General features: G+C 39.8%; 1 long non-coding RNA gene and 1 pseudogene across 2 annotated transcripts in view; both read right to left on the bottom strand.

The window, feature by feature from the left end:
* The window catches only part of LOC307176548, a 427,685-nt gene that overhangs the window by 104,426 nt on the left and 307,466 nt on the right, over window positions 1-15,793 (bottom strand). The gene's annotated exons all lie outside the window — the stretch shown is intronic.
* Window positions 5,206-10,407, bottom strand: LOC307176834 (SIN3-HDAC complex-associated factor-like; annotated as a pseudogene). The gene is made up of 2 exons: window positions 10,359-10,407; window positions 5,206-5,932 (listed from the first exon to the last, which is right to left on the bottom strand). The product of its transcript is annotated as an SIN3-HDAC complex-associated factor-like (transcript).

Genomic DNA, 15,793 nt, shown 5'->3' with positions numbered 1-15,793 from the left:
AATTACCATATGATCCAGCAATCCCACTTCTGGACATTAATCCAAAAGAAATGAAATTAAAATCTCCAGGAGATATCAGCACTCTCACATTCATCGCAGCACTGTTCACGGTAGTCAAGATGTAGAAACAACCTAAATGTCCAACTACAGATGAATGGACAAAGAAAATGTGGTATGTACACACAGTGGAATACTATTCAGCCTTACAAAAGAAGGAAGTCTTGTAATATGTGGCAACTTGGACAAATCTTGATGACATTATGCTAAGTGATATAAGCCGGTCACAGGACAAACACTGTATGATTCCACTTATATGAGGAATCTAAGACAGTCAAACATACAGGAGTAGAGAGCAGAATGGTGGCTGCCAAGGGGTAGGGAGAGGAGAAAATGGGAAGTGGTCGTTCAATAGGTATAAAGCTCAGTTATGCAAGATGAGTAAAGCTTAGAGATCTACTGTACAGCATTGTGCTTGTAACTAACAATACCGTGTTGTACACTTAAAAAGCTGGTAAGAGAGTAACTCTCGTGTTAAATGTTCTTACCACAGTAAAATTTAGAAGAAAGAAAAAAAATAAAGAAAAATGGGAAGTCTTTAAAGGGTTTTAGTGAGAATGACATAATCAGATTTTTTTTTTTATCACACTGAATTCATGCTGGAGAATGAATTACTGAGGTGTGAGCACATGAAGGGAAGCCAGAAAGGATATTTTGAAAAAGAGACTTTCAGTTCCTTCCTGCTATGGAACAGGAATCCAGTGTCCCCATTCTGGTAACTTTTTTCAGGCTTGACCTCTTGAGTAGATTCTGAAATTTTTGTTCTCCTCTTTCACACCCATAAGACTTAATTTTCTTCTATTCTTTCCAAACCTCTGTATGGTAAAGAAAATATGATTACTTCTTGATATGATCTTGGGGGAGATACACTAACCTTCCCAAGTAATGTAGCTGAATTCTAACAGTGCTGTTACTATCTTTCCTGCTCATGGCATATTTATTAAGCAAAGATAACCTATAAAGAAAAGTCAAGGATAGATAAATAGATGATAGATAGATTGATCATATCAATTAATATGCTTTTAGCTGCAAGAAACAGAAATCCCACATAATAGGAAGGCTTAGGGCAGGGTAGTTCTAGGTTGGTTCATTTGAAGACTCATCATTATTTTAGGGATCTAATTGTTTTTCTTTTTTTATTCTACTGTTCTCAAGCTCTCTTGATGGTGCAGAGCTAGATGTAGCACTATTACTAGCATACCCTATCATTCCAGATCCAGAAAAAGGGTTCATCTTTTCCAGATGTATCTTATTTATTTATTTATTTATTTATTTTTTTGCTGTACGCGGGCCTCTCACTGTTGTGGCCTCTCCCGTTGCGAAGCACAGGCTCCGGACGCGCAGGCTCAGCGGCCATGGCTCACGGGCCCAGCCACTCCGCAGCATGTGGGATCTTCCCGGACCGGGGCACGAACCCGTGTCCCCTGCATCGGCAGGCGGACTCTCAACCACTGCGCCACCAGGGAAGCCCTAGGTGTATCTTTTTGAGAGAAAAGAAATCTTCTTCAGAAGCCTCCTAGCTGACTTTATTCATGTCTTATACTAAGTCATTCACAGGGGAATGGGATTATTATGAATTTCAATTATTAACTAAATTATCTTAAACTTATTAAAATTCTCATCCTAGGACTGGAATTGAAGGCAGGTTTTCCTGAAGCAAGAGGCTTTCGTGGTCCCTTGATACAATTAGGATCTCTTATTAAGGGAAAAGGGAAAATGGTTGTTGGTGTCTAGAACATCAATAGTGACAGCCTCACACATAAAAATTAAAGGTAAATCACAGAACAATTGAGCAAATGAAGGATCTCAAAGTGTTGTCTTCAGAACTGCAGCATTAGTAACACCTGTGAACTTGTTAGAAATGCAACTTCTCCAACCTATTCAGGGCCTGCTGAAGCAGAATGGATGGCCATGGGCCCAGCACTCTGTGTTTTAAAAAGCTTACAAGGATGGGCTTTCCTGGTGGCGCAGTGGTTGAGAATCCGCCTGCCAATGCAGGGGACGTGGGGTCGAGCCCTCGTCCAGGAAGACCCCACATGCCGCGGAGCAACTAAGCCCGTGTACCACAACTACTGAGCCTGTGCTCAAGAATCTGTGAGCCACAACTACTGAGCCTGCATGCCACAACTACTGAAGCCCATGTGCCTAGACCCCATGCTCTGCAGCAAGAGAAGCCACCGCAATGAGAAGCCTGCACACCACAATGAAGAGTAGCCCCCTCTCGCTGCAACTAGAGAAAGCCCATGCATAGCATGAAAGACTCAAGCAGCCAAAAATAAATTAATTAAATAAAAAATTTTTTAAAAAACTATAAAAAAAAGCTTACAAGGGATGCACAGAAAAGTTTGAGAAGCACTGCTATAGAATTAGAGAACATGTTAGAAGGTTGTGTCACCCACAAATTGGCACTTGCCATCTACCTCTACAAGGTTTAAATTATGAGCCACTGCAGCTGCTGACCTTCAACACCGCCTGAAAGGAGCTCAAGGGTGGAGATCAGACATGGGGCACTCTGTGTTCTGGAAAAAACTGGCAGAACAGGTCTTCAGATAGCTATTTTCAGGAGCCGATTTTATGAGCCCAATTCTTGCATCTCCTCACATCTAGAAAAGCACTAAAATCTTTCATGGTGATGACTGCTCCTTGTCACTAGCAGAAACCTTCTGCAAAAATGTGTGTTTGATTGCATGTACTCCCCCTTCAGCATTACGTATATACTAACCTTCCCCCCTACTTCTTTGGAGCAGTTTCTCAGAGCTATCTGAAATGCCGTCTCTCAGGCTATAGTCCTCATTTTGTCCCAAATAAAACTTAACTCACAACCCTCATATTGTGCATTTTTTTCAGTCGACAGTTGAATGACACCAAGCAAGGAGTTGAAAATATCAGGCAGGGGTGTGGGAGAGAGATCAGGCCTGGCAAGTGTGACAGGCCAATGAAAACACAGGCCTTACTTCATACCTAGTAAAGGAGACATTTTGCAGGAAAGCCATTTACCATCCTCTAAATCATATTACCTTTCTTATCTACCGGTTGAACCCATCCTGACTGCTGGAATAAGACAAATGGGTAAAGCTAAGAAAATATCCTGCAAAAACTATACGAGGAAAGTATAATAAATAATTCATTGGGAACAGTGCCCAGGCATAAAAGAATTTGAGTAAGTTTAGAATTTGGGAAATTGATCATGATTTCTGGAACATAAATATGGAAATGAAGACACAGAATGGTTGGAAGACATGCTATTTTACAGATCCAGAATAACAATGATAGGTTCTTCTGGACATTTCCAGAATGATGATCAACAGAGAACACTTGATATGGCTGCAAACAGCCAGCAAAAAAATCTATATAGAGATTTGTATTCTAAATGGGAAATACTTTTGTGAAACTGAAATGTGGGGAAGGGATAAAAGTTTTCTTGTATATTCTTTACTTCTAGGAGTACATGTGGAAGCTACACATCTGCTCCAGACGTTGCTCAAAGGAACGTGGAAGCCTGGTTTGTAGCAGGTTGAAGTGTTTTAAACATGAAGTGTGGGAAATAATAGCACAGTTACTGTCACGAAGGCCATCCTAGGCCAGTCACGTGGAAAAGAAATCCAAGGGCTTCAGCTGCCTGGGCACATCCCAGCACCGTGGCCCACTGAATCTAACCACAAAAGGCCAGCTTTGGAAGACATGAAAGGGGAAAAGCAGGGTTCACAAGGGGATTGTTAATACTTCCGAGGGAAAAGGGAAAAACTAGCCAGGCTTCACGTAACAACAACAATCATTTCCCAAAAGTGCCTGGGCTAACTTCAACTCTATGTGAAGTGTACTGTACAAAATTAGTTTGCATATTATTTGATGTTCTCTCTGGCCTTCTTTTTTTTGTTTTTTTTTTGGGGGGGGGGGCGGGTTCAAGTAAAAGGCTTTCAATGAAGGTTTTAGAATTGAAGAGCTCCACGTTTAGGATGTATCATCTAACACCTCAATGTTCAGAAAGCCTGACTAAAAGAAACCAAACCCAAAGCAACCCACTCAGCATTAACATACAACTCTTTTCTTTTAGCTGAATTTTACTTTAATATAGAATGAAAACAAAAACAAAAGCCCCAAACCCTAATAGGTTAACACAAGTCAAACAACCATTCTACACAAGTAAAACCTTCACAAAGGTCAACCGAAGGAATCTAGAGCTACAACTGAATTGTGCAGATTTCCAATGAAGTCACCAGTCACGTAACATAAATTACTTACACACTTGCAAGCCCTCTAAGAGATGTGCCTCAAGAAGCATTAACCTTCGTTTTTTTCATGAGCCATCCTGAAGACGTGCGCATTTTCTTTTTCAGATAATTTAACATTTTTAATACAGCGCGTCCTCTACCAAGTGCTAACGCTTTGGTACTGCTTATCCTAAAGACTTGCCATTTCCCTGAGAGGAACTTTGATTCTGCTTTAGAAGTGTCATAGAAATTAAAAACTTTATCAAATACCAGTGTCGAGGGAGGTGGCACAGGACGCAGCATGTGCAGCCAAGTTAGCTCTGTAGATTTAGAAACTACTCCTTCAAGATAGTCACACAGAGACCTTAGTCTGTCCTGAAACTACTCCTTCAAGATAGTCACACAGAGACCTTAGCCTGTCCTGCTTACTATTCAGTAGTACGCGTCTGAATCATCAGAACCTTGGCAACCCCTTAATATTTCACAGTTATTAACAACTAGGGGCAAGTCTGTGTTTACTGAGTTATGACAAATTTATTATAAAGAAGGAAAACAAGTGTAGCCAGCCATCTTAAAAAATGCCCCAACCACTGCTTCTCCATATAGAAAGATTAAAACTACATACATTTATCATACAACAAATCCCATCTCTGTCCCCTGAAATTCCCCTAATTTCATTCATTAGAAGGGGATTTTTAAAAAAGACTTAAAGAGCATCTTACAGCAGCATTCAGCTTTCCCATGAAATACTCAGCACCTTAAATATTAAGTACACTTCGTTTTTTCTTTTAGTAAGCTAGATACTGGCTTCAGAGTTTGTGGAACTGGAGGGAAAACAACACACTCAAAACGACTCTAGGAATCTTCCTTTGGCGGAATAGTAGGTATCCAAGTTAAAAATAGGAGGGTCCTTTTGTTGCTTTGTTTTCCAAAATTTAAATCGTTTTTTGTTCCCCTTCTACATCAGCCTCAGTCACCACTCCTGAGTGGAGATGGGCAGAGGCTCTGGCCCCTTTTCCAGCGGCTTCCCAGCAGCTGCATTCTTATTGCTGCAGCAAGGCTTGAATAGATGTATGTCAACAAGGACTTCCCCAAAACGGCCCTTATAGATAGTGCCACAGCGTATTTTCTGTCTTTCCTAGTACGTGAGATCTAAAAAGGAAAACACGGACGTTCTGTTAGAGCCAGAAGCCATCTCTGTATCTGACTGGTGACTGTAATGAGGAGACTGAGCTGGAGAGGCACCTAAGGTGGTACCGTGAGCACCAGAATTGTGACATTTAAATTCCTTCTGCAGTTGACTGATCTGGTTGCTTCTTATCTTGTTTCCAGATAGAGTTTTCACTTCCTTTGGTTTCAGTGTAGTCTTTAGACTGGGTCCTGCCCTTGCATCTACCACATGATTTCCGTTTTTTTGTTTTTTGTTTTTTGTTTTGATCCTGCTGGCAATTTCTTCCATCTTTTCACAAGCAGGACACTGGCATTACAGATGTCTCCTGAATGAGTCTCATGTAACCCAAAACAGCTCTGTAAGTCCTTTTCATAGCGTTAACTGTCAGTGAATCGAGAACTGGAGGATTTAGCGAGGCAAATGTAGCAGCCCTCTATACTTCGGTACACCTTTGGCTTGCGAAAACCAAATATCTTTTCTTCTGGGCAATAGTCTTAGTATGCTTTGAAGGACACCAATAGTTCCTCCAATGTAATAACTTCCCCAATTCCACTTTCTAGATCCCTTCTGGGTAGTAAAGTGTTTCTTATATTCGAAAATACCTTTCAAAACTCAAAATGCCACTGGATGGACCCCTGGGCACGCGACGACCGAGACAGAGGCACCCAGGCAGCAAAGAGAACCGCTCCCCGGCGGCTCGGTGGGTAAACGCAGCATCTGGGGTCCGAGGGAAAGTTCCGGTGGAGAGCTGCCCGGCGGGGCGGGGCGGGGCGGGGTGGACGGAGGGAAGCGCGTCCCTCGCCGCCGCCTCCCTCCCCTGCGCCCGGCCCTCTTCTTAGGCAGCGGTTCTCAGATTTGAGTGTGCATCACCGGGAGGGCCTAAACAAAAGCCCAGCTTCTGATTCAAGTAGGTCCACAGAGGTGCCTGAGAATTTCTTTCTAAACAAGTTAGGCTATTGGTTCAGAACCACACATAGAAAACCACTGAAATACTATTTAAGATTCTTGAAGTTAAACTATTTTTTTGTTTTTTTTGTATTTTCCACTTCTCCTTTGATATCCCATCATACACACACACACACACACACACACACACACACACACACACACACACACACACACACACACACACACACACACACCATAAGACCTAGAAATTTTTCCATAGTATAGTCCAGGAATCTTGTGATAACTGATGGCTGCAGACAGCTAGTATAACACCAGCTCTGTTACCCTCATGCCGACCACCCAGTATACTTATAACATTAGAAGAGCAAAGAAGGAAGGCCTACAGGTGTGATGATTCTTTTTTGTTTACCAAACAAAGGAATGGGAGCATCTTAAAATTCAAGCTAGAACATAGGTATTCTACTAGGAAGCAAATAAGGAAAGAAAGACAAGCCATAACCCAAAATTAGTTTTTTGGTAGTTTTAGAGAATAGCATGCAACTCTAACAGAGAAATTGGATACATGATGTCCTGGAAATAAAACTGACTAATAATACATAAGAATTGGAACAAGCTGTGAGACCTGACGTTTATCAATATTTAAAAAAGGATAATCAATTTTACCAAAGACAGCTGAAGCTGGACTAACTGAAAAAAGGGGGACTAGGATATGAGGTTATGGTCGTTTTCTAATGTTTTGATTCTATAGGTTTTCATTTGGAAGAAAAACATAGTTCATGAACTATGTGTGTGAAGATTAGTATTGCAGAGTAATTTTAAGTTTTAAAATGTATATACATTTTTTTAAATAAAATTTATTTTATTCCAAGTATAAAAGAATAAAAAGATGAATACAGCATTTTTGGAAATTTTTTGGAAAATTTAAAACTAAAATTTTAAAATGTTTACCCATATTCTCACCCTACAAATACAAGTTTTAATATCTGGCTGTATTTTAGTCTTTTTTCTAAGCATCACTTTTACATAATTTCGATACAAAACTGACACATAATTTTTACAGTGTTTCTTTTTCTAAATATTATAACGAGTGTTTACCATTATTCAAATATTTCATTAGCATATTTAATGTCAGTACACAGTCATAAAGTATTACAATTTATTTAAATTTCCTTTATTGTCAAACACTTTGTTTCCCCCCCCCTTTTTTTCCCTATTGTAAATAGTACTACAATGAGTACATTTGTACATAAAACTCTCTCTGTATTTAAGATGATTTTTTTGGATAGATTCCCAAGTTTAGAATTACTTGTCTCAGGCTTGGTCATTTAAAAGACCCTTTCTACATATTGTCAAACTATTTCCTAAAGAGGCTATAACACCTTTTTTCTCTTTCTCACTAGCAATACTCTATGTCCAGTATTGAGCACTCTGAAATTTTTTATCTCTGCCAATTTGATAAGAAAAAATTATGTCTTCTTTTGTTTTTATTTGCATTTCATTGTTTACTAATGAACTGAATCTTTTTCATGTTTGCTGATGAGAGACATTTTCTCTTGTATGCATTTCCGAACATTTAATTTAGTTAATTTTCAATTATATAAATATTTTCATATTTATTTATGAAAAAAATGAGTATGGATTTTAAGAATTTTTAAGAATATAGATTTTTAAGAATTTAATAAAATAAAACCTCAAGATACATAAAGCAATTTAGTTGGTGTTAAGAGAATCGAGTATTATACACAGAAGAGCTTGTGGTTCCAATTTTCATCTTTGGAGCTCAGATTTCAGTACTGTGTTTGAGGAAAATAATTTCAAAGTAAAACAATTGTCACATTAGGATAACTATATGCCAGTACACTTGAAATCTTCCCAGCCTAAGCACAACATCAAAGACGTGGCCGATTTAAAGACTGTCACCCTCAAATGGAAGAAGTTTGCTCCACATTAAATTGTTTATGTTCTTTCCTTATGATCAAACTATTAGGGGGAGAGGGTCTAAGTGTTCAGTGCAAACATCCTAAGTAACTGCCCCACCGTTTCCCAAACTCTTCACTGACCACAAGAATGAAAACATCTATCAATCCATTGCTTACTAAACACTGCCTGGAAGAAAGCAAGCTTGTTGATTTTGGTAGGTTTTCAAATTTCCTTTGCCTGCGGAAAGGTGACAGAAAGGGTGTCCAAAAGACCAATGCAATACCTGGATATGAACTGCATCTGGAAACCACTTTTTTCAAGATTCACCCTTTGGAAGAAATACTTGGCCTTGGTCAATGCGGCAATTGATCTCTGGGGCTATTGACAAAAGCCATAAATGTATGCTCATTATTCTTGTTCTGTCAACAGCCTTTGACATTTCTATTTGGCCCATCATAGATCAGTCATGGGGAAATACAAGGTAAGTGACTTGCTTTCCCTTAAGTTCAGAAATTTAAAGTATCTTAGAAATCGAATTCTTTACAATTTAGTACTTTTGCTTTAGGTCTTTCTCAAGAGGTGAAGCATAGTTAATGCTCTACATACATGTCAATATATAGTGGACATTTTTTTCTATTTAAGAAGGTGCTGTGATGATGTTCTATATAACATTCTGTTTATTAACCTTTATTAGAAGAAATCTATAAATTTTAGAAGAATAAAAATTTTGAACAACCAATCATGTACAACTTTAATGTCCATGCTTCTGAAATCTATTTTATTTGTATCAGTTTGCATCAATGATATTAAGTTTCCTTTAGAAAATGAGAGCAGTGCTGATAAGGAGAAAACAATTACTTCATAAAAAATACAAAGATGAAACTCTTCTAACATTTAAGTATCTATGTTCAGTATGGAAGTGTTTGTGTGTAGCTATCCTAACTTTCCTGTCTCCTTTTCCTGCATGTCAAGTAGAGCGTATACAAAAAATTTAAAATACGAATTCCCAATTTCCCACATCTCCTTTGGGTGCCCCTTCTGCCAGCACTCCTCTTCCATGTGGATCGTCTCCAGGGAATCTTAATGGCTTTTGTTTCCAAAAGTCTATGCCCCTAAGGCAGCAGTTCTCCGTAAAGGGCAAATGCACCAGGGCCATTTGGCAAGGTCTGGAGATAATTCTCAGTTTCCACAATTGCAGGTGCTACTGGCATCTCGTGAGTAGAGGCCAGGGATGCTGCTGAGCAACCTACAGTGAACAGAACAGCTCTCCACACCCCCCAACAAAATATCCAGCCCCCAAAGTCAACAGTGCACCAGTTGAGAAACCCAGTGCTGAGCAACAGTCAGGACTCTGTGCAAGGACAAAACAAATGTGAGGAATATTATAAGACAGTTGATCTCTCCCCTGCTACAGAAAATGATTCATTTGGATGAGAAAGGAGACAGGATGGATGGGAGGAAGCAGGTTGAACAGAGATAACCTTGGGGTCTCAGAGAGACATGTACTTCCTCCACCTCCATTCCCTGCCTCCGAGGTTGGGTCTCAAGAAGATAGGGGACAGCAGTGTGTTTGGTGTAGGCAGATGGGACCATAAGGAAAAGACAATTCCTATGCCTCAGCACAGAAGCAGCAGAAAGTGTGGTTCCCTTGGCCAGGCTTGGAAGAATCATAGAGAATGCCACTTCTGAAGGAGACTTGAGCATGGGAACAAGAGACGCCTCAGAGACTACCACGTGGGCCAATGACTGAGGCCCAGATGCGATGATGGAAACTTAGCAGAGGCCAGTCTTGTACCCCTCTAAAGTCCCTGGAACACAGATGCGACCCTGGAAAAGTGGGGTAACCCAAACTGACTAGCCCCCCACCCTAATAAGAGAAGCTGAAAAATGAAACCGATTTAAATTTTTATGTTACGCGTACAAGTTGCACGTCAGACATTGTGGTTCATGATCAGTACATGCTGCGAGTAGAAGTTCCACTCCAAATTGCGCAGATAGATTGGAGATATATAAGTTTAACTCAACTAATTTAACTGAAAGCAATCCTCCTTTTCATTTTGTTGTATTGAGTCAGAATAGGTATTACTAACCTTTCAACGTGATATTGGTGTTTGACTCTGAGATCCCCACTTCTTCCATTACCAAAAGTGTTTTAGAATTTTACTCTGTGTTTGTGTATCAGGCCCAGTGACACAACTGAAGACAGTCTGGCAGGTTTAAAACCAGGGCGAGCTTAGTATAACTACCTGGTTCAAACCCATTTCACATATTGAATTGCTATAATTTTAAGGAGAGTTTAATTAAAAGAAAATCATTAGCTGGTATGTCAAATATAGTTTTGTGGTATTTGATCTGGCTCATTTTTTTTAAAATGTAAGGTTATGTAACAACCTGTCACTGACACCTCTGTTAAGTAAAGCCAGTATTATCTTTCAAGGGTGTCACAGTTCTATTGATATGAGTCTCTACCCAGAAACCTAGGAAATTTACCCAACTATTCATCAAGAATTCTGGACACCATTATCAAAGGAACAGGACACGTGTTGGCAGAGGACACAACACCCTCTGCTGCCAGTCCCAGCAACAATCCAATGTTTGTGCACCAACCCCCAGCCAGAGGAAGGCTTTGTTCCTATAGCACATCTACTACATTGTCCCCTTTGGATGCAAGCTGGTCTTCTCCCTCTGCTAGTAAGCAATCTGTTTATTTGCCTTCCCCAAATCATTTGGTGTTCTTACCTCTCATTGGAAACTAGATGTTAAGATGAGAACCTGGGAATTCGCCTTCCTCAGTGAAGACAATTATTTATTAGACAATCTTTGACAGCATATACTCCTCTGCCATAGCAACAAGTTGACTTGGGGATAACTGACACTGATACGCACCGTACTTTCCTTCCAGCAAATCTACATCTGCATTGGGTATCCTTTCCCAAAGCATCACTGCTTAAGGCTATCTATTTATTTACATTGGTAATGCCTCCATTTACTTCTTGGGGCTCTGGGACATATTATACAAATTCAATAATAAACACATTGCCCTGATATAAAGACATTTCTTGGAGTCGAGAAATAAGTTCAATCAGCGCTCAAAGCTCCATTAAAGCATTTCTAATCTAAAGTCAATCCCCTCTCCTCTACACAGTCTGGAACTACTGGAAATGTGCCACGGTTTCTTCTCCTCTTGGGTTATACAGAAGTTGCTTTACTGTTTATTCTGGAACTGTTTATGGGAACATCTTTGACATGTCAAAGTGAAAGAGATTACAGTGATTCCTGATCTGCATAGAACTTTATCTAGCATTACCCTTGGCACTTACTGAAATCTTATACCAGTTGGAGTCACCATAATTTTACAAAAGTGATATCACTGTAAAATGTCATTTGTAGAAGAAAAGAAAGTCAGAAGGGTCTTAAATAGATTCTCAGGAGAAATGTTATGGTATAGAGGAGGAGATGTATTGAGCAGAAGCTTCATAATTATCTTCATATTTATGGAAAGTTATCATAGTTAAAGTATTTATATTATCCTTCATCTATGAAGAAAACACCAGGTAGGGGAAAGCCAGAATTTATGAGTAAGGAAAAACGGTACCAGTAGTAAACTTGGTTGGCAGCATGACATCGTGGAAAGACTGTGGATTTTAATGTTAACACACCAATAAATTAGAATCCCTAGTATGTCAATATTATTAAGTATTAGATCTTGGGTGAGAAATTTACTTCACTTTTCTCATAAAATAGGAAGTAGTGATGCAGGAGTTTTGTATGGCTTAAATGAGACAAGCATATTCATGCACTGAGCACAATAACTGACAAGGAGTAAAAACTCAACTATGATGGTTTTCTATCTGACCTTTCTGGTCTTTAATTGATTTTAAGAGTTAATGACTTTCTGATTTTTTGACCCAGAGCTGTTGATAGTCACATGAATCTGACAATAGTCCCAGACCCACAGAATAATTTAGGTGGTTGAGATGAAAAAACCCCACAACTTTTCAGTAATCTGCAGCTCTCTGAGTAGACAGTTCTCAAAATTAACCCCAGCAGAAAGGGCTGGAGAGCTTAGTACTTCCTACAGTAATGTCACCCCACAAACTACTTTGCTTAGCTCTCTCCATCTGTGCTTCAACTCTTCTTGCCGAAGACCCAGCACTTGAATCCTTCTCTACTGTACCCGAACCTGCATTGCTCACACCTCCCCTCCCTGCACCTTTCACTCCATTCTCTTGTCTTTCTTCAGCCCCCAATTACTCTTTTCCTAACGACTTTCAAAAGAACTGTCCCAGAGAAAGACAAATATCATATGATATCACTTATATGTGGAATCTAAAAAACAGTACAAATGAACTTATTTACAAAACAGAAACAGACTCACAGACATAGAAAACAAATTTATGGTTACCAAAGGGAAAGGGGGGATGGGATAAATTGGGAGTAGGGGATTACCAGAGGCATGCTGTTAACAGATGCTACGTATGATAGATAACCAACAAGGAATGGAAAAGAATCAGAAAGGAGTATAGATATATACATATATATGTATAACGAAATCACTTGGCAGTACACCTGAAATTAACACAATATTGTAAACAACTATACTTCAGTTAAAAGAAAAGAACTGTCCCATGGTTCACATCATATGGAAATAAAATTCTCATGGTGACTGAAAAGTTATATGGGAAAAGCTTCACGTAAGCTAAAATTTTGTACGGAACAAACTTTTGGTAGGAATGGATCACTACACAACTTCAACTTGACCTTCCAAACTGCCTTCTATTAGTGGTCTCAAAACCTCTATTAGTTCTTTTCTTGGTTCCTTAACAGGCCTATCTCATCCTTAACAGCCTATGTTAGTTTCCCATTATGAGACTCTTACATTGTGGCAGGCACTCTACAACAGCCTAATCTCCTTGAATGGTTACTGCAATCCTGCAAAGTAGTCCCACTTTTACCTACAAGGAAATTGAGGCTTCTAGAGATCACAGGACTTGCTCCAGATGGTCAACCTTGGCTCTGAAATGGAAGCAAGGTTTATGGTAAAAAACAAACAGGATGGACAGTTGATGAGAACATCTCCAGCGAACAGAGGAAAATTCTGGTAAAGACTGATTTATTTTCCACCATGTTTCAATGTGTCCAAGAACCTCCAAGATTTCTGTTTTCCATGAAGCATGCAATTATGCTTACTCTAACACCACTGAAACCATTTCTCTGACTTATAAAGTCTTTGTACTAAAAATATCATTTCCACAAGTCTTGAGTCCAGTCATGGAGATAAGTGGTACCAAGCTCAGACGAAAAGGTTTTCCTTACCTATTTCCTATGACTATACGAAAAAAGTGATACTGAATTTTATTCTTAGGGTAGATAGACATCCTTATTTATTTATTTATTTATTTACTTACTTACTTATTTATTTATTTATTTATGGCTTAGTTATATTTTGGCTTGGAGGTAGAGAGTTAAATGACATAATTCCTGGTTGTTTTCAGGATTGGCTAGTTATAACAGAAACTCCAAATAATTGTGATTGAAAGAAGACAGATGTTTGTTACTTTCTTTATTACTTTCTTTACCTTCAGTGTAAAAACTGAAGAAAGGAAGCTCAGGGCTGTTTTGGTGGCTCCATAGTTATTTGGGAACTTAGTGACTTCCAAATTTCCACTCCACGTTTCCCGTAGTGTAGTTCTCATTCTCCTGGTCTAAGGTGGATGGATTCATTTCCTGGGGATGCTGTAACAAGTAACCACCAACTTGGTGGCTTAAAGCAACAGAAATTTATTGTCTCACAGTTATAGAGGCTCGAAGCCTGGAATCTGGGATCAAACCAGGAAGGCTTTCTCTGGAGGCATCTTGGGGGACAATCCATTCCTTGCCTCTTCTGGTGGCCGTGGCATTTCTTAGCTTGTGGCCACACCACTCTAATCTCTGCCACTATAGTCACACGGTCTTCTCTTTTTTCTGTGGCAAATCTCCCTCAGTCTCTCTCATAAAGATGGGTGTATGACTGCATTTAGAGCCCACATGGATAATCCAATGTGATTGCCCTTTCTCGAGATCTTTAATTTAATCACAACCACAGAGTTCTTGTTTGTAATATTAGGTAACATTCACAGGTTCCAGGGACTAGGATGTGTATCTCTTTTGGGAACAGGAGGGGAGAGACAGCATCCAGACTACCACAATGGATCTCCAGCCGTTTTATCCCTGTTTCAAGAAAGAGGACTGATGAAGGGGAAGAGAAGGGACACACCCACTCCCCTGAAGAACATGTTTCAAAAATTGCAGGCATCATTTCCTCTCACTTTCCACTAGCCACATCTCAGTTACATGGTCACAGTTAGCTTCAACTTACGCAGGGAATTAGTCTTTTATCCCAATTGATTATGATCTCAGTTTTATATAGGAGGGCAGAAGAGATATTACAGGACAAATAACATCGGTTATCACCTGCCACTTTGGCCACCCAGATATTCATATACACCTTTCTTTCCAGAAACCCTTCCTTCTCAGTCTGTCTCCAAGGGAGAGATTTCCAAAGTCCATCAGGTCTTGGATATCTGCATTGATGGGCAGTTATCTCATCTCTAACAGATATCTATATGGCTCCACATAGCCCAGTTATCTGCCCCCAACAGAAATATACCTCAGTGCTCCAAAAACGTGGCATCCACAATTAAAAACTCCCATTTAGAAATGGAGAATGGGAAACAGAACCATCTTGGAAGTGATCATATCTTGCTGGGCAGGAATAATGATGACTCCCTTCTTGTTAGTAGGGTAAGTTCCCAGTTTATTGCATCTGAAAGCGCCTTTGAGTGGACTTCCTTGATCACTGTTCTCCATGGCTCATCTGAGGTGGGCCTCGGAGAGGGTGTCCTTTTAAAATCTGTATGGCTTTTGTAGCCTGCTCCTCACTGGTACTGGTTCGGAGGTCAAATGGTTGGTTTCAGTCCCAAGCTTTTGGGATTGAACAGGATTTGGGTTTTTCTGGTAATATCATTTCCTCAAAAATCTAGTGGACTTCCAGTTTATTTGCTTCTGGTCAGTTCTATGTGCTAATAATGACAGATAAATATCTTGTAGAGTCAGAGTTTTTAAGAGTGAAGAGACACAGGTCTTTTACTTATTGCCTCTGGGCTCTCTGCCCATCCCCCTTTTTTCATGTTTCAGCCTGGTTTTCTTAAAGCCATTTGAAACAAAGAACGAGGGTGGGAGACAAGACTCTTCATCTGATCTTTGCCACTGAGCTGCCCATTGTCTGGCAGAGAAAGATTAACTACAGGTGCTTGGGAAAGCCTCAGGGGCACCATCTTATCTTTTGCGAAGTCTGCACCTTTGCAGCCTTTACTTAAAACTGCTCCAGTCTGAGGTACAAAAGCAGTTAGCTTTTTCAATCTTATAAGGTCCAAACTGCTGACTGTTAGGAACACGGACTTTGGACCCAAATTGCCTAGTTCCAACCAGGTTCCTCACTTATCAGATGTGCAACTGGCAAGTTACTTGACCTCTTTGGTTCTCA

This window comes from Stenella coeruleoalba, assembly GCF_951394435.1.
Source record: "Stenella coeruleoalba genome assembly, chromosome: 18".
NCBI lineage: Eukaryota > Metazoa > Chordata > Mammalia > Artiodactyla > Delphinidae > Stenella > Stenella coeruleoalba.
The sequence above is the reverse complement of the archived record's forward strand: the minus strand, read 5'-3'. Positions and strand labels throughout refer to the sequence as shown.